Below are 26383 nucleotides of genomic sequence, written 5' to 3'. Positions count from 1 at the left end.
ACCACCCTGCCTCTCCTCCGACCCAGTGGAGTCTCCAGAAATACAATTTGGGGAGGGCACAGAGGAGGCCGCAGACAAAAGTAGGAGGGGCCCCATCTATCAAAGGGCAATGTGTATACTTTTTCCCAAATTGAAATGGGAAAAGTAGTCCAAAGTGGCACAGAGGAGATAAATATTGTGCATTTATACAGCAACCCATACTTGGAAGCAGAATGTCATGAACCATAGGTCAGTAGAATCGCACTAGTTTTAATGTTGATCCCAGGAGAACATGCACTGCACAGCATTGGTTTCGGAAGTACAGAATATAAAATTAGTTGAAAGGTGTTGACGCCAAATTCCATTTTACATCAATGTAATGTTGGTCAAATGCTGCAGGGTGCTGTCAATTAACAGTGACCCGTGTTTCACCATTACAGGGAGTTACTCCTAAAAGTGCCAGCCTGCCTGAGGTAATGTTTAAAAACAGTTTTCTGGTTATATGCCTTTACTACCTCTTTTTTATAGAATGCTTTTCATACTGAAACATTTATAATGAAAGAAATGTGTGGGGGTCACTCCCTAAAACCCTGTTTCCCACCCCTAAAAACTCACCCCCACCATTTTCTGAAAAGATTTAACCCATCCACACATCTATTCTCAATATGTGTTTTCGTTATAAATGTTCTGGTATAAAAGCATGTCTTCATAAAAGATTTGTTATAAAGACTGCATAACAGTTTTCAGCACAGTGTGCCAGCCTTCCTGTCAAGCATAATACTTAATCACGGTCAATGCTAGTTCCAACAGTGCCGTGCCAGCCTTGCCCAATCTAACCCCTGTATGACATGTTCTGATGTAAATGGAGCCTCACATCCACTTCACATGCCTGCACAGACACGATGTAAGTGGTCACAATGTGGAAAGTGTAACTTCAAAAGTCTCATTAATTGTTAGTAACCATATGCAAGATAGAGACCCAGGAGTCCAAAGGCAAATGATGCAACACAGTGTGAAAGTCACAGTACGTAAGATGCGGGTGTCACATTCAGCATTCATACACAGTTGCCTGTCTAGCTTGGCTTTTTGACTGCTAGGGATTACCAAGCCAGTGTAACATCTCAATGTGTATCTCGCAGGTGCTGGATAGGTATTTTTATTTCAATAGACTGCTTGGGAATCGGGATATAAAACCAGCACTGGAAATGGTCAGAATGTACTGGGCAACTCACGCAACACACACAGTTGAGGGAAGTAGGTAATGGGGGCGATTTCCAGTGGTGGGGCAGAACTGAGGGTTGCAGCTAGGTGCTGAATAATATGGGTGCCCTGAATATAGGATTCTGGCTGCTAAAACAAAGTACGTTTTGGGAACGTAAGAATGGCCACCAATCTATCAAACATGTTTCTAATAGTAATCCAAACGAGCATTCCTCCTGAGCATGCAATGGATGCTTGGCTTGGTGCCCATTTCATCTGCCAGTATAGTCACCAGGACAGCAATATATGGGCAAAGCATGAGCCATATAAACAGCTTTGGACCATTTTGTACTTGTCCTGGCAAGACCTGCCCATAGATACTAATCCATCCCAGAAAATATAATCTACCAGTTTGAATTTTGTGTTGCAGGATTTTTGGAGGCCCTTCTGTAGAATTGGATGCATTTTAACCATACACAACTCTCTACTTGAATATGGAGGCACATGTAGCTAGCCCAAACTTTGCACTCTATTTTCCATATGTGTTGATTTGCGATGTGTGTATGCTGTAGCTACAACTTTAAACGTTTTGTATTCTCATGCATTAGTAAATTGTACCTTTTGCGGGCAAGATGGTCTTGACGGCCTACAACCAAATGGGTAGCCTACATATATTGGAATCCAATCTCTTACGGTGATTAAACTCGCTGAGCTATAATTAAAGAATAATCTCATCCCATTCTGCATTGTAGTTTTATAATGGCAGCACTTCAAATCCAATCAAGACATGTTTCGGATACAAATGCAACTACTTTGCAAATCAAAAACGTTACTTAATGCCTTATTGTTTTTTGTGTGAAATGCAATCTGTTTCGTAATCCGGTCCAGTGGTCGCCGGTACCCAAGAATTTCACCATACAGAGAAAGTATTGAAGTGCTTTGTAAGTGGGGACTTCACTTACCAAGGGAACACTTTAATGCAACAAAAAATAACTGCACCTTTGCAATTTCTCATAAAATTGCTGGGTAGTCAATGGCTCATGTTGGATCATTTCTGGGCCGCTCACCCACGTCTGGCGGAACATCCAGTTGTGCCGCTCTACAATGGGCGTCCTGCTGCTGAAGTACAATGCCTTCTCTAATGCATTTGCTTTATCAAAGGTCACTTGTGTCCATCCTTTATTAAACATTCTACTTTTCCGTGCCAGTGCAATTTGTAGTTTCAAATCTTATTAAAAATCAGCAATGGAAAGCCATTCGAACGGTACTTTTTTTTTCTCTCCAATATGTTAACTTGCATTTTCATTCTCTAATTTAAAACTTGATTAAACTGACATAACGGCAGATCTGCAATCATCTGTTCTGTGTCTGTTGGCGGACGTGAGCTGAAAATGTAACTTTGAAAGCTATTGTACGGTGCAGAGACGTAGAAACCTCACTGCAGACTAAAAGGATCCTCGTATGTTCTGTTTGCTGTAAAAACCCCATATTAATTTTTGTTTAAATGGGGTTGGATTTTACAATTAAAAGCTAATGTATTCTTCTTGATGAACATAAAAGGTATATTGCAGTTTTGGAACATCGAAGTACACATAATATGTATATGGCGCTACGAACACTCGGGTATCTGAGCGCTGCTTATTACCCACGGTGTGTGGTGCTAATTTATCGACCTCGGAAGGATGTCAAAGCGAGCGCTCTACTCGCTGTGCTATCGGACCGGCTACATGAACTGATGTCACTGTGCATATGAAAATACCAAGAAGTACAACATATTTAATGCAGTTTAGGGTTGGTCTTTGTAGCGGGTCATTCATCAGGAAAAGATTTGCTGTATAATGCATGTGCAGGAGATTCGGAAGTTTGATCCTAAATTACACACCTTGCCCATGCTAAAAACTGGGGTTTACTCGGTGACGTCATTTGGGCGTCGCTAGTGGTTGCACCTCCAACAGTGGGGACTCAGTAATCTGACCTGGGAGAAGCAGTTGCTTTGAAAAGTGCAAGACCGAGTAGAAGGGATTGAAGTATATGACAGCAATGCCATCTATCACTGTCAGAGGTTTGTGGGAGGGGCTCAGACACTGTTCTTGCCAAGTACTTTAGCTTTCTGTAGAAAATGCCAACACATGTTTGTGCTTTAACAGCAGCTAAATGTGGGCATGATGCAATCAACCCTGCTGTGAATATTTGGCATTGTGCCATGACATGCACTGCTTCTAGCTGCATCCATTATACCTGCTGGCGGTGGGTGGTCAGAAATGGAGGTAACGTTCAGACCACATGCCTAGCTTTTTGTTGTTCTCTGTTTAGTGCGAACACATGCAATCTTAAGACTAAAAAAACCTTCACATTGAACACCAAAACGTTTTACTCGTACGTTCCATTCCCTTTCCTCCATACTTGTGGGACATTCTGGGAAAGAGTTGCACTTTTTTTAAAAGCATAAATAATTTCGGATTTTTTACGAGGGGTACCGCATGTGGCCGTAACGCCGCCCTCCTGAGCTCTGCCCTGCACATCGCCCTTCAGTCCTTTTCTCTGCGTGGTCGAGGCTGGATGCACTAGCATCACTGGGAATTTTTATTTGTATTCCCTTTGTCCTTCCTGTTCCGGTTCCTCAGTCATCTAGTCCTCCGTCAATGCCGAAGCGTCTGGAATTTGTGTCCTGTTCTTCATACAAGCAAGGGCATATCCCCATTCTCTTTGCTTGGAGTGTCTAGTCCCAGAACATTGCTGCTTCTACTGTGACTCCCTCTCCGTCGGGCACTCAAACATAGTCTTCTTCAGTGGGAGGAAGTGTTTCAGCGCATTCCTCCACCTCATTTCCAGCTTTTTATCGACGAAAAGAAGAAACGCCCAGTAAGTTCTTTACTTTTTAGGTCAACCCAGCCAGGGGATTCCTTCGCGGGTCTTCCAGGTCCAGGAGGGTCTTGTGTAGCTCTGTCACCAGGCATTCCTCTGGGGTGCCTAAACGGCCTAATCGGTGCATGAGTGTTCTCTGGGGGTCCCTGCAGCGGACCTGCCAAAACCGGACGTCTTTCCGAGTTTCACCATTTTGGTGCGAAGATTCAGCCCAGTTTGTCTGTGGCTCTAGATACTGGGGTTCGCCCTGAGGTCACCATTTCTGGAGCTTTTCATACCGAGCCACGGGTCGAGGCCACTCTTGAGGGAGCTGTAAGCCCCAGGTTAAAACCCAATGCTCCTTGTTTGGGCTAAAGTCAGCACTGAGAGATCCTCTTTGAAGGTCTTGTTGGTGAGGTTCAGCCCTCAACCGTATTAGACTCATGGTGATATGGGTTCTGTTGAGCGGGCAAAGAGGGTGGTCAAGGACCATATTCCCCCCCGCTACCAGTTCTGCTGAGGTTCCTCCACTGGAAGCTAATTCTGGGGCAGTTAAGATGTTCACTAAACATCTGAGGGCCCCCCTATTCCCCCAAGTACCGGCTCTGATGAGGATCCTTGTGTCAAGGCTAAGGTGTTACGTCCCCTGAGGAGACAATTGCCTCATCTCCACATGTGACGCAGTTCTCCTCGGGTGTTGACAAAATGGTGGCCATTTTGGATACCTCCTTTACACCAACTTTCACATTGTCTGGTGCTGGGAGCATTCCTTTTGGGGCTGAGCAGCTTTTTCCACGCTATGTGGGCAACAAAAATCTGTTCTGTCCTTCATTCGACTGGTGTGCTCGGATACCGCTGCCTCATACAGTCTCGCTCCGCTGATCTATGTGGATCTGGCCTGTGGTGGGCTCTCCTGGCAACCATCCTCCTTGCGTTCATGGGGGTTTGCCCCTGACGAGCGGGCTCTGCCTGTACCAGCGCCAAAACCTGCGCCTGAGGATAAGTTATACACCTTAACAAGAGAATTGATGTTTGATACAAGCGTCATGCCTCTGAGGAGATGGCCTTATCGGATTGTCCGCTCCCTTCCTCGACTGTGGTGGCAGCAGCCATCCTCCAGTCCAAGCCGGCCTCTGCATCGTCAATGGCAGCAGGCCAAATCCTATCCAAAGAGGATAAGCTTCTGGACGCCTTGGGCAAGATGATTTTCACTTGATGAAGTTGGAGAGCGGAATTGGCAAAGACTGAGCTCATCCTGAGGCTGTGGAAAGAGTGTATTCCTGCGCATTGGTTGGATGACTTGAAAGCCGGTTTGTCGGATGCCAGAGTTTCGGCACAGGATCTACTGGAATCTGTGGCACACAATGTAGATACCTCGGCGCAAGGCCTTATGGTCTGGGTTGACCCCTCCCGCCAGACATGGCTCGACGTGACACATTTTTCAAAGGAAGTGCAAGACAAAGTACTGAACTTTCCTTTTGATGGCAAGAAATTGTTTCATTCTTCAGATGAGGAACTCTCAAAGATGAAAGAGTACCCAAACCGCCAAATCTTTATCGTTCCTGGTGAAAACTCCAGCTAAGGCCCCTTATACACAGAGGTCAGGGTCCCAGACTGTCCTGTGATCAGGGGAGTTTCAGCATTTCTGTGCATGCCGAACTGAAGCTCTGGTTGGCGGAACCCACCGAAAGCAACAGCAGCAAGGTGGTTGGTTTTCCTCTCGCCCCATCAGCCTCTTCTCCAGGGACAGGGTAGTCTCCCTGCCGACACTGCCTCAAAATGATATTGGTGGTCATGCCAGATGCCAGTGGGAGGAAGAATATAGTCTCATCTGGAGGTGTGGCAGACAATCACAGAAGACTGGCGGGTTGGGTCCATCACTCGGGCAGACTTTCGCTTGCCCGTACCCGCCCATTCAACCCTACCTTTAAACAGGTCGGGTCACCCTCCCTCAGAGCCGAGGTACAGAAACTTCTAGACCTCAGAGCGGCGCCTGTTCCCCACGGGGTGCAAGGGGAGGGCTTCTACTCATGTCTGTTCAGTGCCCAAACCCAACCAGACTGGCCTGCGCACTATCTTCTTTCCCAGCTCAACCTTTCTCTTCCCCAAGCGAAATTCAATATGATCACGCCTTGCCAAATAAAGTCCTCTCTTCAAAAGGGTGACTGGCTCAGTGTTGTGGACCTTCAGGACGCTTATATCACATCCTAATATGGAGGCCGCATTGGAAATATGTGGTTCTCCCAGGGAGGGGAACACTTCCAGTTTTGTGTGCTCCCTTTTGTTTTCAGCTCGGCACCGCGTGACTTTATGAAGATGCCGGTCATTGCAGCTTTCCTCCGGCTACAAGTTGTTAATCTATTTCCTTATTTGGATGTGTTTCTGCACAGTCCTTGCCCACAGACGGCATTGAGCAATCTCCAGTCTCCTCCAGCTCCTGTTCCACCTCGGGCTGTTGGTCAACTGGCAGAAATCTTCGCTGACGGTCGTTCAAGACCAGATTTTCCTGGTTTTCCATTGGAATACGGTCAGTGCCAAGCCCAACGATGGACATGATTGGGGACCTATCCGCCACCTGTCGGCTCTTCCTCCAGTCTTCGTACATGACGGCTTGGTGGTTTCAGAAACTTCTGGGCCTCATGGCTTCTTGTGTGCTAGCTCTTCCTCTTGCATGTCTGAAGATGAGGCATACTCAAATGGCTCTTCGGAGCTCTTGGTCTCAGGCTTCGGACCCAGATTCCATGATAATCCCAGTTCTGTCCTCTATGATGGCTGATATACAATAGTGGCTGATCTACAATAGTGGTCTTCGACAGACAACCTTTCTGTGGGACCTCCTTCCAGGAGCCTTGCCCACAAGTGACGGTTACCACAGACTCCTCCCTTCTGGTGTGGGGCGCGATGCTGTGCCTTAAAGTATTCGACCCTTGCAACCCTCTGGACAGGCAGTTTCGTACCAATTATCTGTAACTCCTCGCTGTTTTTCTAGCGCTCAAAGCTTCTGAACCGTCCATGAACAAGGTGGTCCGTATTCGCACAGACTATTCTCTGGTGATGTTTTACATCTACAAACAGGGTGGCACCAAGTCACCCCTCCTTGTGGACCTAGCCATACAGATTTGGGAATGGGCCATCCAGCACAACATTTGGCTGCTTGCTGTACACATTCAGAGTCTCTTGAATGTAACTGCAGACTCAGTCGGCAGCCAGCTACGAGTGGGGAATATAACAGATGTTCTCTGCCCCATTTTTGCCCAATCGGGCACTCCAGAAGTGGACTACTTCGCGACCTTTAAAACAGGAAACTTCCTCTGTATGCATCCAGAGACGGTCTCGAGGTGTCCTCCCTGGGAGACGCTCTCGAGATTCCATGGCACATCATAAAGCCTTATGCCTTTCCTCCACTGCCTCTGATTCATCGGTCACTCTGCAAGCTCAGGAATGCATCAAATTGCACTCTCCTCCTCATAGCTCCTTGGTGGCCAGCCAGATTCTGCTTTACCTAGATGCTTATCCATAAGCACTTTTTTCATATTGTGTTTTACAGGGAATATTTCAGGACAGATTGCTGGGTTTAAAACGTGAGCACCTTTTTATATTTTGCATATTTATTTTGAAGATTTCATCTCGATTATTAGTCTTGTGTTCATTACTTTTGTTTTAAAGTGGAATGCTATGTTGTCTTGCGCAATTCTAAGGAGAAGGTCAATTGAACTACATTTGTATATTTCACTTGAAAATTGATGTTAAATTACTGTGCATATATTCATGGGTGCAAGTTTTTGATTTTCGCTATGGGGGCAAAAGTACTAGGGCATATGTTAATTTCTTTACCTTTTCCGTGTTGCTGAAGTGCGGTTAGTAGGGGGTTGTGTGATGTATCACAAGCCACCAAAAGACCAGCCATAAAATGAGGGGCTTGTAGCACGCAACTTAACCAGCGTGTGATCCTCGACAAGTAATTTAATCCTTCTGCGCTTGCCTAAAAACATTGTAAGTTCTCAAAGCCTGCAATCTTTTAGGCATAAACAAAGATATTTACAGGTACAATGCATTTTGCATGCAGTAACCGGGACTGGCCCTGCTTTGCTTCAAAGCGAGGAAGGAGCCAGCTCCCTCAGGACATGTTGCCTAATAAATGAACCTACGTTACAAGACCACTTGAAGCAACATGGCCAGACTAGGACAGATCCTTTTGCTTTGAAGCTAAGCAGGGTCGGACCCAGTTACTGAATGGATAGGAGACAATGCAGTGTTCCAAAATGTTGTGCTTTTTCATAGTTTTAATTATCTCATAACACACAGCATCCACTTTTTTTTTAACCGTGCCACTGCCAGTCCCTGGAAGTATTGCACTCTGTGACAATTTTTTGGCCTTTCGGTGAATTGCATTCTGGTATTTAACTCATGATGGGAGGAATAACGCCACAGTTGTACAATTTTTGCCTAAAATAGTTTTATAAGCATTTAAATATTTGGTTGAGACTATGGTACGTGTACTTTTCATGTATCTTTATAAAGCAGAATATTGAAAACCAGACATGGGGTGAGGAGGGGAAATGAGGGCAAGTAAAGTCATAAGTATTTGCCCCCGTAATCCTGGACACTGGTGCAGTTATTCTCTCCCGATTATGGCTGCTTTTCAGGGCACAAATGAAGGATATGTTGGTGAAGAACACTTTTTTCTAAGTGGTGTGAGGAATCTGAGCCCGTCCACCCATCTGCTCCCTTTGGATCTTCCTCTCAGGCGCCCCAGGAAAGGCCTTGGCTTTTGGATCCTGACCCTGATGGTGGATATGCGAGGGAGGATCGCCTGAATGATGGATGTTGGTGAGTGGGGAGAGGATGTCTGCAGGTGAGACATGATACCCCCCCCCCTTTTCCCCACGAGAATTAATCTTTTGGGATGGAAATTAGTGTATTCCACCCCTAAGGACTTTCAGGCAAATCCCCTGTGAGGTAGTGTATATGGGGGAGAGAACTACAATATAAAACACTGTGCGAAAGCAATATAGCGTGAATAGCAGATGCATGGAATTAGGAGACAGATGGAAAGAAACACCATTTTGTAGTTATGGTGAAAACACAGGTTTGTATGACTGAGCTGCAGATGCCGATCTCCATGTAAAGATTTCACTAGGCCCAACATAGTTGGGGCAGAATGAATGCACACCGCTAATTCCCATGGAAGTCCACTTCCCCCATGTCCTTTCACTGTTGCAAACATTTAGCATCTTTCAGAGGAATGCGCCCTGCAAGAGCGTGTGACACCCACAGGCTCCGCACAGCATCCATTCATCACCACTAGGCCGCCAGCAGGCCTCTAACATCCAGCCAGCCCAAACCCAACCCTGCACTCGTGCATTTCATGAGCAAGCAACCCCCCCCTGTCCTAGTGCAAATTAAGTGTCCATAAAACATCCAAGCATGCGCGACACCCCCAGCATAAAATACATCCTTTCTAACACAAGGTACAGGGAGGGATAAATTAAAGATCAAACCCAAGGTGGAGACCTTGAGTGCAAGAAGTGTAGTATCAGCGAAGCCCAGAATGTGTGGGTCAGTAAGACTGTAATTCATCCTCTCTTCCCATGACACCAATTCCTGAGCTACTCGGGTGCATGCCACAGTGATGTAGTAGTAGGTTTAGTGTGTTAGTGTAGATGTAACCTATTTTACGAGTGAATAGACCTTCACTAGGCAACAGGAGGAGCCCAGCTGACCCACGTGGAGCCTGATAGATGGTGAAGAGACCAACCAATTGTAGCCTGACATCCCCTATGGAGCAGGCCTATGTATGTGGTCTCGCCAATCAGTGGCACCAGTTTTTACTGTATGTGATGACAATAGACTGCTTTTTAAGCTTCTGCTTGTACTTGGGTTAACCAGAACATTCTCATGCAGCAGAGTCCTTTGCTGATATTTGTATTCTGTAATATTCAATCTTGTTATCTGATATCTCCTGGCTTATTTCCCTAGAGGGTTGTATTCACTCTGGAGTTTGCGTAAAAAGGGACTTGCCTTCAAATCCTACACTCCCCCTTCATAAAGGTCAGTCCCGATCTTTTCCACACTCTATGACCCTGAAGTGTATGCCTTTAAGACTGCAACGAGGAAGAGGCGACGCAGTAATGCACACTTCTAGACAGTTGTACCACTGTGGTACTGAGACTAGGAAGATCCCTATAAGGGATCAGGCATGCCTTTAATTGGTGTAATGAGGGACAGGCAAAATATTCAGATATGCAGCCTATTGCAAGGGTACAGCTGCTTAAAAGCAAACCCAAGCAGCAGAGCAAAGAGAACCTTCCTGAAGAGATGGTGGCAGACGTGTGGCAAGGAGCAGGCAGCCGCTGGACCAGCAGAGGATGCTGTGTTCCCAGGGGAGGACAGAGTTGCTGTGACCTGAGCACGGACCGAAGCCACAGCAAATTGCCTGCGCTACATGTTCCCAGCTGAGGCGGGGGATCACAGAGAAGGCCTGACTGCCGTGGGATGCTGCCCAAAGGTTTTCCAAAAGAGCGCTGTTCGCCTGAGCTCCCAACATGTATCCAGAAGTGTACAGCAGGACGGAGAATGGCGTGAAGGCACTCGGCGAAGCAGAGCAGCTCCAGTGAGTGTGAGACAGGAATGCTTCTCTGGAATGCAATGGGCAAATCAAAGACATTTAAGGTTTGCGATCAGCTAACAAAAAGCTTGCAAGAACGGGGGTTTGGAACCCAAATGGAGAATTGAGGAATTGTGAATAAGTTGCCCAGTGTTTTGGGAAGTACAACGAAGGACTAATGAATCATGAAAAAACATGCCAAGTATTTGGGGAAATACAAAGACATGTATTGAATACCGAACTAAAGCAAAGATCTGGAAATCGTGTTAAATGATGGCACAATTGGAAAATGAATAACATGTGATGTTGAAAGTAGTGAATGAAAAGCAAGTGTGAAAGACGGGAGGTAACTCAGAGGGGCTAGGCTAATGCAAGGTTTTGGTAGTAGGCATCCACCACCGAACAAGGTTAATGTGTTGTGGCAACGCAAGACTGTCTATATACAAATGGTGATTAAGCTCCAAAACTACTAAAGAGAAACCAGAGCAGATGTTAGTGCTAAAACTGGTGCTAGGTGGAAAACCAGTGTTCAAATGAACACAGAGCATCACAAAGTGCTCTTTTTCTTTCTGGAACTGTTTGAACTTGGGGAAGCTGAACCAAGCCTGAGCTGGAAGGAGCTCAGAACATTATTTTTAACACTGGTCCTTTTGGTGCTACCATCCCTAAACATCTTTGGGTTTAGGGCAAGTATAGGTTCAGGACAGACTTTTAAGTTTAACTTAATGACTCAGACTATCCTTAGCTTCTTTAGGTAGGAAAATCCAACCTTTGTATAGGGCAAATTAGGCCTTAATCCATCCTGACATGTACAATAAAAGTCCTTCTTTTTAAGAAAGGGAATCTGTTGTCTGTCTTGCTTCATGATGCCTTCACAGAGGAAGGTCCAATTAACTACTTTTGTATATTTCACTTTAAGGTATATGTTCAATTTCTGTGCGTACATTCATGGGTGCCAGCTTTTGATTTTCGCTATGGGGCAAAAGTACCTGAGCATGTTTTTCTTGTAGCCAGTCTTTTTTTTTTTTTTTTTTTCCATACTGCTTAAATGAGTTTAGTTAGGGTTGTGCGAGGTATCAGAAGTCACCAAGTGACCAGCCATAAAACAAGGGGCTTGTAGTACGCTGCTTAACCGAAGTGTGGTCCATGGCAAATAATGTAATCTCACTGCGCATTGCCTAAAAAAAAAAAAAATCTCAAAGCCTGCAATCTTTTATACATAACAATACCACTGTCAAAACCGGTAAGAATCGGCTTCTGACTGTCTTTTTGCGATGGGTTGCACGTGTTTTAAAATAGTAGTCGTGCCCACAGGCCATGGCTGAAGGCCATGGCTAGTGTTCTGATGGTGTTTAAAAATGGACAGTGGGCACAGCCTGTAAAGGCCATGGCTAGTGGTCTGGTAGTGTTCTAAACACCTTTGAAATAACTAAACTCTTGAAATTCAAGGAAAAAACTGTATTTTATTATTAAATTTTTAATATAGCGCACTAGCAGCCCAGAGGCATCGAGGCGCTGTTGCATGAAAGTCATAGTTCCCAGAAAAAATGCTTTGCTCATGGTTACAGTGAGGGAATAACCTTAGTGTAAACATAGAGGGTTACATGGGGAGGTTACAAGTTACAGTATATTATAGTCAAGGTGATAGTTTTGCCACAAATAGTGGCATACAGCATAGACTTAAGCTACGCAGCAACCGAGGGCTCCTTTAAACAGAGTTTTTATAGCTCGACGGAACGTTAGGTGTCAATCTATGATACTTAGGTGGGGTTGTAGGGAGTTCCAATGGGTCGCGGCCATGATGGGGAGCTGGAACCTCCAGCGCACACCCTCAAGTTTTGCTGGGATGTTGCGTTAAAGAATACATTGTAACAAAACCTTTGAAATTAAAGGAAACCAATTTAGTTGCAGGGACGTTAAGTTGAGAACTTAAGGCAACAAAACCCCTGAAATTCACACGCCCTGTTGCGCAGCCTATGACCACAATGACATCACTGGTGTTTTACACAAGGGGTGGTAGGCCTGTTTACAGAACCTGAGGTAAGTAATATTGTGCCCTCACAGGTCTGCTCTGCTAAAAATACTTCCTGCGCATTGTGACAAGAAACTGCACGATTAGCACTAGTTTGCTGCTCTCCCACCCGGGCGCAGCTTCGAAGTCTGCATGCCTCGCTCCCCTGCAAGGAGAAGTTGAGATTTCCTATGACCAAAAATTCCGACTGCATTGCCATTTCCCCCATTCCTTCCATAAAAAGGAAATGCATAAAAAGGAAATGCAAGTCACTGGATGCATATAAACGCGCAAGGATGACTGTACATTTGTTATTTAGTTGTAGTGTCTAACACCGATCAAGACGTACACACCATGTGCATTCACCATATTACGTTTGGAAAGGCCATTTTGTGTCATGTATATTTTTTATCTGATGAGCCTTCTGTTTGCATTCTATAAGTGTAATACAAACGACACGTCCTAAGACGTGAACCAGCAGTTGAGCTACCATACTACATTCTACTAGCTTGCAATACTCGTTTCACAAATGCTTATTTATTGATTAAAACTCCTTCACTAATCATGAACGCGGACGTCTCCAATCTTATTGGATGTTATCAAAACGTTTTTCGTTGATAGGAGCCATTTCTGCCAAAGAGAATGCTTCGTATAAAAGCAGTGCATTGTAGTGCAGTGCACGCAGTCGGAGCCAGCATTTTTTGACTGCAGAGTAGGGGGCACAATATTTGCGACGCATGTACATTATGACTCGCACAGCCGGCTGCATGTGTTAGAACGTTGTGGGTATCACGATTCCGGTTTCCTGCTGTGCACTTATGTATGTCTCTGACTTTCGGTCAGTTTTTTGTTTTTCTTTTTGCCACTCACTAGGTTTCATCCTGCCATTCATGTGTAACACTTGGTTTCAAATGAAGGCATGTGTTTAACTTTGACTTCCGCTGCCCTGGTAATGCATGTTGCACTCAGTGGCGCCCCCAGAATATTTTTATAGGGGTGGCCTGGTGAGGCCATAGGAAATCTTGGGGTGGCACACAAATCTCTCCTTATCTCTCCTCCCTTCTCTCTTTCTACCCCTCCTCCCGTTCCCTTCGATCCGCTGACCTTTTCCTTCTCACTGTACCTCCATCCCCCTGTGCCTCCTCCAGTTTCCGCTCCTTCCAACTCCTAGCGCCTCTGCACTGGAACTCCCTTCCTCTCACAATCCGCTCCACCTCGACCTTCTCCTCATTCCGCACTTTCCTTAAATCGCTCCTCCTCTATTCTCCTCCTTGAAACCCCCTCCCCCCTCTGCATCCCCTCCCTCCTTATTCTTTCCCCTTGACTATCTCTCTCCCTCTCCCATCTCCCCTCTCTCTCCCTTCCCTTTCCCTCCTCCAACTCATCATCACCCCTCCCCCTCAACCCAGTCCCATTCCCCCATTCCCCCTTTCCCCTTCAGTTAATTGTTCTTTTCACTGTTTTGTTGAATGATTCATATTGTAATTTTGCTTCCACCGTTATATTGTTTGTTTTTATGTATTAAGTTGTTCCACTGTACAGCGCCTTGGTGTAAGGCGCTTTATAAATCAAAAAATACAAATACAAACACATAACTGCACATAGGAGGGGGCGTGGTAATGATGTTTGTGGTCAGTGGGGGCTTCTTTGGGTACACTTCGACCATTGACCGCTAGCATCTGTACTCTATTACGCATCTAAGATGGATGCAAAAAAGGCCCAAACTGTCATTGAACAATGTGGTCCAGTTTTTTTTCAGGTTCCATGGCCTTTTTTTTTGGTCACAGTTTCACCATGTGTCAAAAACTAAGAATTGCAAATCTGTTAGAAAAGAGTAACGGGTATGATACTTTCTACCCCATCAGGTCTCTCAAGTACGGGTCCTTAATATTAAAAACAGAACTGCTAAGCAGTGGCTGGCCATCGAGAACTACCCACTTAGACCGGTGTCTCTGGGTGAGTGGCTATGGAAACTATGGTGGAACAAAAAAGAGATCGAAAGTCTTACAACCTGGCCTAGCCCCATTGAGCTGTATCTGGGCTCCACCCATCAGAGACAGAATTCATGAACAGTACCGGTATCAGGAATCGTATGAAGTGGGCTTAGAAAGAGTGGGGCAAATCCTAAAGCGAGATGGATGCATGTCAATCAAGGACCTGGAGGCAGGACTGCATATGAGATCCTTTGATGTGTTCAAATACCCGCAACTGAAAGGTATGCTCACGAAATCAGAGTGAGTGGAAAGATGAGCTTCAAAGAGACCTCACCAATTTTGAACGGATACTTAGCGACACCCACTCGAGTAAAGGCCTCACCTCCCGTCTATTCGAATCCATGATAGTGGAACAGGAAAACAACCTGGAGAATCTAAAAAAGAGATGGGAAAAAGATCTAGGTCCCCCACTATCAGACCAACTGTGGTCAAAGATGTGTGAAATGGTGCAACAAATATCTATCTCAACGCAATATAAACTGCATGGTCTGAAGGCACTGGTGGCAGTACGACCCCCTCAGACTCTCAAAGATGTTCAGTCATGCTAGCCCCTTGTGCTGGAGGGAGTGTGGAAGCCCTGCCGATTACTGGCATATGTGGTGGGCTTGTCTCAAATCCCAAACGTATTGGAGTGAAGTTCTGGCCTGGATAAGGAAAATAGAAGTGATTACCAGGGTCAGGGACCCAAAGCTGGTGTTATTCAGACTTGAGGAACAAGAAGGGCGCAGGGTAAAGTTCTGCATATGACTCACTTCCTCCTGCTGGCCGCCAGGGTCTGTATCACCATAGGCTGGAAAGAGAAGGACCTTCCGACAGAGAAAACATGGGCCAGAAAAGCCAGAGAACTCTACACAATGGAAAACATTACGGGGGCCATGCACAATATATCCCCTAGCAGGGAAAGGGAATGGGCTCCCTTCCTCGAAGCCTACAAAGGAATGAATGAATAGCCCGAGCCCCAAGTACACTCATTGAACAACTTGCTCGTGACCCAAGGACCAAAACTCACGGCCTGTCTCGTCTCCATTGCGGGGTAAGGGGGGAATAAGGGAGGGAGGTGGGAGTTAAAATCAAGTTAAATTTTAAATGTTACCCAAACTGATACTTTTGCCGAGATTAATTTTTGAGCACTGTTCTAGAGAGGTGCAGTTACATACGCTTTGAAAACAATCAATAAAAGTAATTTTGAAAAAAAAAACAGAACTGCTACAGCCTAGCTGCAAAAATTATAGAAAATACCCTAGTCATTTACACGGGAGCCACGTTTCATATGCACATTCAAGAGACACCTCGCCTGACAGCAAGGGTAGTTTCTAGCAAACTTGGTGCCCAAGGCGAAACCTCAGAATGTGCCCCCACCCCACTGACTGGCACACGTCACTCCCAAACTACACCTCTGCTGTGCGACAAAACCCCTCCTCAATATGAATAAATGCTATATTAATGAAGCTGGTCTCATTACATTGTAATTCAAGTACTTTACAGAAGAATTCTAATGTGAAAACACAGCTGTTGCTGCCCAAGTAAATGGTTTTTCTGTCACCTGCTCTTAGGGAAGGCCTTGCCTGAATGCAGTTTTAAACTGTCCGTACTGGCACACTGCGGTGTGAACAGCCTATAGGGGTCTGAGGGCCCACTGACCTGGCCCTGTGTTGCAGGTGTTGTGTTCGTATCACCTCACTTGTATTTTTCGCAAGGGGCAATACTAGACTAACCATATGAATTATTTTCTGATAGAAGGTTATAACTCCAAGATGGACAGTCTGGTACACTCTTATTGTGCTCTTTCAAAATACCTCTCTGAGAGTGGGAAAGGGGACAAATAGCACCAATGAGGATTCCTGTATACTTTGCATTAAATCACAGAGCCTTTCAGGACTATAACAGTGATCAGAGATCTCTACATTTGATAAACAACTCTGTGATAAAAGGATTGTATGTGTGAATCTCTAAATGCATAACTGATGGATGTCTTGTTGCTCACATCAGGGTTCACAATACTCACCCTAACATTAAAATGTTTGTACCTTGAACCATACATGCTCATTTGGACAGCTTACGTTTTTGGATGCGAGTATAAAATGGCTGCAACATCAGCCACTCAAATGGGGTACACCATACAAGGGCTCTTTTGCTTCTTGTTTAAGTGTGGGGACAGTATGGCATGCTCGTCAGAGTCACATACACAAAACAGTCCGGTGTGCTCCTATATGGACATTAGGCACATCAGACAAAAACAGGTATATGTACTGTTGCATAAGGGAGCACCACATTGACACCATTAACCAACAGGGTCAGGGTGGTGACTTGTGCAGCACACAAATTATTGCTGGACACATCACTGCATTGATTTGCCATGGACTACTGTCTGCATGGTGACACACAATGAACTCCACTTTCCTAATCAAGGTGCCAAGTGACATTGAGTTGCCATCTGGTCTGTTGTGCGCCCGGGCCAAGAAACAGGGCTGCTGACAACCATAAATGGAAAGATTCCCAACTGACTAAGTTATGATTCTATTGTGGGAAAAAAAGGCTCGGCAGTCTGGCTCAGTTGGACATATATCATCCAATAAAGTAACAAAAGGTCAGGGTGCCACACAGACACACTCTGCTTACCTCAGCTCTGTGAAGTGTGGTGGAAATAAATCTCTCGGCGCCGCAGGGCAGCACAGGTCTCCATCTCCTTTTGCAGTGCCACCAATCCAAAAATATTGGCAGCATGTTAACTTTGCCCCCAAACTGGCACTTCAGCTTAGCACCTGGCACTGCGGCCAGTTGCTAATAGCTTTACTGCCATGGACCTGCATGGCTTCTGGGCTCATAATAGCCTGTGTAGCTGTGAGCAATAATGCTTAGTTATCAACAACTTGTGAAAGAAAGCCTAGTCCTACCATCATTAAAGAAACACAATTTAGATCCATCCTGAGGGCCCATAAACTATAAGCTCATATCAATGTTTCATTTCACAGCTGTAGTTATTGACTCAGAGGTAATGGTTCTGAAGCTTACATTATGGATGTGCATAGGACATGAGTATGTTTTAGGGGTAGAGGTCATCCGCAACATAATTAGCATTTGACACAGTGGAATACATACAGTAGTCTCCTTGACTGGGCGATGGGGATTATTGAGGCGGCAATGCCCTGGATGCACTGTTATTATGAACAGAGATCAGGGTGCCAGCTAAGTAGTTCTCTTTCTGCTTCCATTGGTGACCGCACCCAAGTCAGTATAGCAGGTTAGCCATGGAGGGTTACTTTTTGATACGCTTCTGCCATTGCAACCATAGGTACAGAGATTGGTGAAATCCTCCCACTGTCTGTCTGTACACCATGTCAGATGTTAAGTAGGCAGCATCGAACATTCTAGTTACAGGCGGTCCCTTTATCTTGTGTTTTATACTGCTCTGCTATGTTCCTAAACATCTCCAAGAAGGCGAGCTTCCAGCTGTCCAAAATAGGGCTGTTTTGCATTATGCTTCACCTCGAGAATTACAGCAATGTGTCTATGCATCGAAAAGCACCTGGCTAGTTACAGTCCCTGTGAGTTTCCAGATGCAGCTTCGGGTTGCCAGCCTGGTCATGGTGTGAAACAACACAGTATGTGCTGCGCAGATGGCACAACAACCTACATGCAACCAGAACTTTGGAAACCTGGAAATAAATACAGCCTGGGAAGCACGAGCCAATTGCCAAAGCAGAAATGCGCGCCTCCAGGCTCAGGCTGTATTTATTTCCATGTCCGTCCACTGTGGGCGGCGGGCTTTGGCAAACCGCAGCAAAAAAGAAAAAGCAAAAAAATAAAATACTTTTTTTGTTCGCACTGAACTGCTGGGCATGCTATTTTCAATGCACAGTTCAGTGCGAAGAAAAAAGAAAAAAGTTTTTTTTTTTTCAAATTGCACAGGGTGGCCGGTGGGGGGGCCAGCATTTTTATAAGGGTGGCCATGGCCCCCCTTGGCCACCCCTTGGGGGCGCCTCTGGCTGATATTCACTGATAATTCACTGAAACCCCACGTTTTCACGTTGCTCCTTGTGTTTATGTTGTCACGTTGGCTGTGGAGCCTGTGGTTTGCTTTGCCCCAGCTGTTGTATGCCCTGCTGTTACTTAGGCGCTGTGCCCTTCACATATACCAGGTGTGTCTAGCTTGCTAAGGAGCTCTATCCACTATCCTTGCTCCGTATTTCACTTGTACGGCCTAATGCGATAACGTGATGACAAAATCCAACATGCCCATCGTTTTCCGTAGAGTTCGTGCCATGGGGCTCAAAGGGGTAGTAGTAACCTGAAACTAAAGTGCATTGAAGGCATTCCAAACGATATGAGGTAAACGCTAATCACTTAAGGGCGGTGTATACTTCTTAAACAGATGTGAATGCTAAAGAAGCGACATTAGATGGTTGAATTTGAAAGTGTGTGAACTTTCATAGTGTAACTGAAAATCAACATTACCTCCTCCGTGCAGTTTACTGTTATGTGGCAAATGAGAAGCCTACTCTAACACCATGCACCCCCAGAGGTCAAGCCCGACGCCAGTACCGTAAAGATGCTGGTCTGGCAAGCCTTTGGTGCGACTTCAAATACTCTGGCATCACTGTAGGTTCCCACGTGCCATGTACTCATTAGCCCCTTCCCTATTTTGTTTTTCAGTGTGAGCTAATAGTAATGTAAACGCCAACAAGCTTAAAAGGTAGTGTGGCTGTCCTGATGACATTCTAGTGGGGCCTTAGACAAGAGCATGATCCTTGTGAGCGCGTGTTTGTCCGTTATGCTGATGCATCAAGGAGGAGCATTTCAGCAATTTGCAGGTTTATGCTACTGCAATAATCATGATGGTATAAAATATACGAGTCCTATGGATTTCAGGGGTGGTAGTAGTTGCACACTGCATCAGTGTTTGCCTCAGTGATATGGAACAAGTATGCATCGATCTATTATAAAAAGTCTGAAGTATTTCATTATGGGGTCATCCATGATATGCTACTACAAAGTGCTCTGGTCTACTGCTGGTGACCTAGTATCTCAAATATTGCAATTTGCTGCGCGTTTTAACAAAGCTGCCTGTAAACCTATTGCCTTTTTTTTCTGAGAATTACATTTGCAAAATGCATCATTCCAATCATTTTATGAAAACAAATCCTGGGAGAAGAACCCCATCCCAGCAGGCCCCTGATTGAGATCAGCTCAGACTTTGCTTGTGCGCCCCACCACTTTTAAAGTTTACCAGCCACCAATGCACAGATAATGAAATGTACATAGCAGATATGGGAGGGCACACGGCTCCTTTTCAAAAAGTACTCCTTGCTTTCATATTTGACCAGCAATCCATATATTCATTGAAAAAACGTAGTTCAGGTGCAGTTAAGTTGCACAGATGTAACGCTACAAAACCTTTAAAATTCAGCACATGTGGGAAGTAATGACCAGCTTATTTCTGCCTGTTCCCGTTAATGTCCCCCATTGTGAATCCCTTCTCTCAGTGGAGTAAATTTGCTGAAAATGTTGGAGGGGTGGGGTAGAGCGAGGGCGGATGGTGTCTCTTAGGGATCGTTTCTGCCAAATTGTTTGAAAAAATGTGGTCAAATAGTTCGAGGCCAAAGCTACCAAACATGAAGAGCTGGGGTTGTGGGGTTTTCCCCGCTCCCCATGTTCGGTATTTTTGACTTTGGTGGTTGCAGGTGTCTTCAGCATTGGTGGTAGGGGACCCAATAAAAAAAAGAAAATGGGACCCTGCAGCATCAGATCTGGCCTGCGTTAGATGGATGGATCTGATGCTGCAGGGCACAGGAGAGGCGGCGGATGGAGAAAGGGTAAGTTGGAGGGGTTAATCGGTGTACTGGCAGTTTAGGAGGACATGGGTTTGGTTTTTTGTACCAAGGTAAAAACTTATTCGCAGTGAAAATGACTACGGTCAATTCCACCGTGATTTTGTACCTCGATCAAACAAACTAAATCCCTGAGGGATAACACTAGACTACTGTACCACAAGAGTCAATTGCTTGCGCATTGTTATAACTTTCATAAGACTGGTGGCATATTTTAAAAATTCAATTGGGCCCCCACACATCTTCATCCGGCCTGCCATGCACCCAGTGACACAACATAACATTCACAACTTAATTCCAATAGAACATCCAAACAATGCATTATTTATCATTCATTCAGACACAAAGGTTAACACACATGCTTGCATACTCACACACAAATGCATCCATTGACATACACTTTGCGCACACAACATGTATATGTACATATACAGTAACACATGGAAACAATGGCGTAACGTCCATTGAGCAGACCAGACTTTATCGCCCCCTGATCCCTGAAATTTTGGGCTAAATTGACTTGACCTAGCTAAACTATAAAGCTGTGGCCGAAAGCAACCGATTCACTGCAATGTCAGCAATCCAATTCCCTTGATTTTTCCTTTAATTCAAAGGCAGAAGCTACCGGCTAATGCAGTGCAGTGGGTGACCAAGTATACTTGGTATCAATTTTTAAATGCTATATATCTCCAAACTCGGGTTCTGCACAGCACCTTATATGTGTACCTGCTGATAGATTTTTTTCTACAAGATTCTGACTGATTAAAATTAAGGTATGATTTCCTGTGTTCAAATGGCTCCAAGCAGTGGAGTACCAAGCGGGAGAGGCGGGGGGGTAAGATGCCCCCTGTGGCTCTTTTAAGGGCCAGACGGGACATTTGTCATTGGGACACCTCTCCCGTTCGGCTCCTCAAAGAAGGTGCCCAACGGCAAAGGTGTCCCGCTGGCAGGACAATGTCCCAAGGAGCTCCAGACAGCAGAAGGTCGTCATGTTGCTCTGTATCAACAGAGCATTACAAAGTGAGCCATTACTCACTGATGGGATGGATGGGGGTAATATTATCAGGGACTTTTGTCCCTTTAGAAATGTGAATGGGAGGGAGTGATCAAAGGTGAGAAGGGTGCATAATGTTGCATGCTTTATGAAATGACTATAGGGGGATTTGTTAGGCCCACATTAATCTACATGATGCTATTGTGACTTTGCATGCAGAATGGGGAGAATAAAACTAAAGACATACTCCCATTGCTCAACATATTTCTATGACAATGTATATAGTGTATGGTTAGTTTACTATGAAAGGCTAGTTTATTATGTAATGTGGTTTGCTTCCAAGGCATCGCTATAAATAATTATTTACGCACATGAAATGCAAAGCAAAACCTTTATAAATATCTATATCCACTAAACCTGGAAAGATGTGTGCGGTCACTTAAATTGTCCACATCCCAGTTTCACCATTTAACCCAGTTTGTGATCCTGAGCAAATCATTTAATCACATTGGTCCTCATTACAAGTTTGCCAGTCCGGTAACAAAGGTGCCCATAAGCTACGGGAATGTTACCGGACTGGCAAACGACGAGTGCCTTTCCGGCCGCTAGGTCTGACCTGGCGGGCAGACCGGCACCCGCTAGCAGACCTTGACGGATGCACCGGCACCATTCATGTATGGTGCCGTTGCATCCGGCCTCCCCATTCCCATTGATTCCAACGGGACACAAATGGGAATGGGGAGTAATAATTACCGGCACCCGGCAATGGGGAAATTCATGACTCCAGCAGCAGTGGTGCCGGTATTTACCAGCATGGCTACTGCCATGGTCATAATGATCCCCATTGTCCCTTATCTGTAGCTCTGCAAGTGACTCTGATTCACTGCAAAGCTTAGGTTAATGTAGCATGGTATTATAATGGAAAAGCCTAATGAATATAGAGTTTTTCCACATATAACAATAGTGCAATTTAGGTATTTTGCAAAACAAAGCTATTTGTCACTCGTCTTCTTTATGGCAGCTTATTCTAAAGTCACTTCCATGTTGCCTCCAAGTATCAAAGACTGATGATGCGCCTTGCAATGTCCTTTTCTGTGAACTCACTTCTGTTGGTGCAATCCATATAATAATTAGGATGTTTGCATGTATTTTGCCTCAGGGGGCCTGGGCAGAGCTCTAATAGATGAGTTTCCTGCATCTGGAATGATCCTGCAGTTTTTTTTTTTTTGTGTGTTAAAATACCATCTTCCACTAATGTTACCAAATTGGTAGCCTGAAACCGGAACCATGAAACCCATTTACTAATTTGCACCGAACCGTCCAAAAAAGTGTCTGGAAACCTCAAAATACATTTTTCCAGTTTGGTGAAGATTATTTTTGGCGGCAGTGGGAAAAGTTATACAGGGCTCCTAAAAGTGTGCTTTTAACACAAAATCCCATACGGTTCCTTCTGCGCACCACGAGCAAAAACTACTTAACAAAATTTCACCAGGTTTGGAAGGTGTATCACACTCCGCTTCATTTCACAGAATTTGCAGAGTATGACAGTTTTGGGTCACAGGTTTTCTCAGCTTGACTCTTTCCACTCTACTTGGGGAAGGAGCGCCTTCCACCAACTTCATTTTGAAATTAGAATGGTGGTGCTTTAGTAGCATCTGAAAAGTGGCAAGACTAATTTTAGAGGCGTTACATAGATTTGGCTTGCCACAGAGAATGCACCATTTGTTATTGTTAGTGTGTCTTCATTCCTGGGGGCTTAATGTGTACTGTGAGCTCTGCTCACATTTGCCAAATGTGACACTCGTCCTCACTAGGGTCAACCAGCAGCCCAGCCCCCCAACAAACATACACAAACATAATTAAAAATGATAATGTTTTTTTAAAGTACCTCTGCTTTCAAATGCCGCCCGGGTCATGTCTCATGTTACACCGACCTAACCTCTTCACACTCACGCACCTCCAGACAGAAACCAGAAAGCTGAATGAGATTCCTAGTTCCTGTCTGTGTGTTGCACGAACACAAAGCCAGAAAGTGATTCTCTGAGCCACGGCCCCTGGAAGTGCTGCTGCTAGCGTGGCAGCACAAGCGCCATGCCCTGCAACACCCAGTTCAGCACCCTGGCTGCTGACTTTGAGTCAGCCCAGCCAGGGTGAGATACAGGCTGTTGGGCATCTCAGTATTATGTAATGAGACAGCGCAAGCCTTGCTGGGCACCCCAGCAAGGCTTGCACTGTCCAATGACATAATTGATGATTCTGGCCCCCTTGACCTCCCTCCAAAAGATGGGGGTGGGGGGGGACACAAAGGCATGCCACAGAGGTTTGGGGGGGGAACAAAACCCCCTTTTCCCCCTATAATTACGCCCATTCCTTCTCTTATAATGTATGTGCTCGTGTGCTTGCAGCCATGACTTTCCACACCTGCTGAATTTCAAGGGTTTTGTTGCAATAAATCGTTTTCTTCCTAGTGAATTTCAAAGGTTTTGTTATACCATAGTATATTCAAAGCCACTAGACGTGGACTTCAGCCATGACCACTGTGCCTGTTGCACCAATAGGATTTCTTTAGGGTCCCACTTAACTTGGCTGTTGCCCGGACATGGCGGACACTGTACATGTTCCCCCTATAGGTTTCCTTGGGGCCAACTAGCCATGGCCACTGTACATGTTGCATTAATGGGATTTATTTAGGGCTCACTAGCCATGGCCTTTGACCGTGGCCATTGTAAATGTTCCACTTACAGGTTTCCTGGGGGGGGGCGCAAGGGCAGGGCCACTGTGAATGTAGCACCAATAGGTTTCTCTATTGCCCTCTAGTTGTGGCCACTGTACATGCGCAGCAATAGGCTTCTTTAGGGCCCACTGCCCAGGGCTACTGGCACAAAGAGCTATCCCCCTGCTTAGATGTAATCGCAATAATTGTCCTCCATATATTTCTTTCTGGATTACTTTACCCTGATAATGATTGCGATAATCGAACGACAATTACCGCAGATTAATGTACTCACCTTATTGTAAAATAACTGCACCACCATTACCGCAGTAATTAATATGATCATCTGGATTACCCCCATAATGCAAAAGTGTTTGAACTGCAACTGGCTTCCCAGACCACCTCCAACTCCCCAATTTTGCATGGTGTCCAATCTTCTCTCCCCCCCCCCCCCTTCACTGCTCCCCCTCTCCCACCCCCACCTTTATCCTGATGCCAATTCAGGTTTTTATCTTCAATTAGCTTTTTTTCCCATTTCCATTTTTGCATTTCCTCAGTAATTTCTGTGGTAATCTTTCGCATTGGGCCACCATAAATATGTAGATTTCATTTCTGAAAAGCCTTACTGATGCATTGTGTCACACATGCATAGATTTAATTCTGGCAGGGGGGGGGGGGGGGCGGCGGGGTTGGGCACCCATCTAACAAATATGTTAACTACTATTGGATGGAATAACCCTAGACCCCTCCCGGAAATAGTCCATGCTACATGCCCAACTTGTTTCATACCTGGTCCAATTCACTCCAGTGGTTGCAGTTGTGTGCTGCACAGGAATGTGGACTTTTTCTCTATGGGGTTTGAGGGGTCTGAAATGTGAGGCGGGTACATTTTAGAGGGTGTTTCAAACGATGTCACTTCATTAAACTACAATTATAAATCCAACACCTATCTTGTCCTAATCTAACAGGGATTTCCCTAGCTAGACCAACAAAGGAAAAACACTCTAATGCAACATTTCTGTCATGATTCCTGCCCCTCGTGTCCCCAGCCCTCCAAGATGTCAGGCTGGAGCCAGGCCACGATCACCTAAATGGCCCTTAAGGGCCTCTCCATCCCTCCAAAGACCCACTTGGAGTCAGACTTGGCGCTTGTGGCACCAGACTCACTCACTCCCATAGGATAACATTGGGGATTGGACTTGTAGTGCATTGATGGGGACTAGATGGATGCCCCCACATATTTCAGTTCCCAGAACTGCATGTGCAGTCTAGTCTTTTGGGTGTGGTTCAGCCCAGAGACACCTGGGATACCCAGAGACTATTTAAGCCACGCCCAGGCTGAGAGACTTGCTTTGTGTTTTCTGCACCTGCAGTGTAACACTCACTGTGTTCGGATCGGTCTCCAGTAGGCCTGCATCTTTCTTCTGCGCTCAGCTCCTGCAAGAACAAGAACACCGTTGGGAACAGCCTTACCTTGCGGCGCTTCTGCCCATCATTCATCCCTGCTTTTGTTCTGCGGGCATCTTGGGGTGGTGTCATTCCCATCCCGGCACACCGCTCCCTAAGGAAAAGGGAAAAGAACAGAAAAAAGGCATTAGTAAGCATTCAGCAAATCTTTTTTTATTTTTAAAGACTGTATTAGCTTCAAACGCTTAACTGAATCCCAGCCGCTCTGGGGGAACTCTGTCTCCAGAACTTCTCATCCATCTGCAAGAGGGAAAAGACACTCCAGGTTAGCATGGAAACATCTAGAGGCGCCGCATACTGCGCTTACTCACCGTGTTTCTTCTTCATAACCGGCATCCATGCTGAAAACTTTGCGGCACCTAAAAGACACAGAAAAAGAACTCTGTTCAATACAAATACGAAAGGGTTGCATCGCGCATCACGCTCTCATTCACCCTCAGCGCTACTCATCTCAGCAGCACGTCGCCATCCCCGGACGCTGGCCATCATCTAAGGAAGGAAAGGAATGAAGTTGGAGAACTGTTCAAAAGACTCATTCTTACCTGTCAGACTCTTGCCAGTGAAGTAACTAGGCAGCAACGACCCCGCATCAATCAACATGCCCCTGCGCTAAAAGCACGACGGAGAGCACACTTTCCAAGAAAACAAGGTGAGCTGTGGATCAAAGGGAAGGGTTGGACCCCGGGGAAGAAGGGGTTCAAGCACACAGCCAATAGGGAGTTAAACTCTACCAATTCTCTGTTTCA

General features: G+C 45.5%; 1 protein-coding gene across 3 annotated transcripts in view; it reads left to right on the top strand.

The window, feature by feature from the left end:
• Window positions 1-26383, top strand: part of LOC138481725 (maternal DNA replication licensing factor mcm6-like) — an 860230-nt gene that overhangs the window by 228279 nt on the left and 605568 nt on the right. The gene's annotated exons all lie outside the window — the stretch shown is intronic.

Source organism: Ambystoma mexicanum, chromosome 5p (genome assembly GCF_040938575.1).
Source record: "Ambystoma mexicanum isolate Mex_15411 chromosome 5p, UKY_AmexF1_1, whole genome shotgun sequence".
In the NCBI taxonomy this organism is placed as follows: domain Eukaryota; kingdom Metazoa; phylum Chordata; class Amphibia; order Caudata; family Ambystomatidae; genus Ambystoma; species Ambystoma mexicanum.
This window is presented reverse-complemented; position numbering and strand designations above follow the sequence as displayed.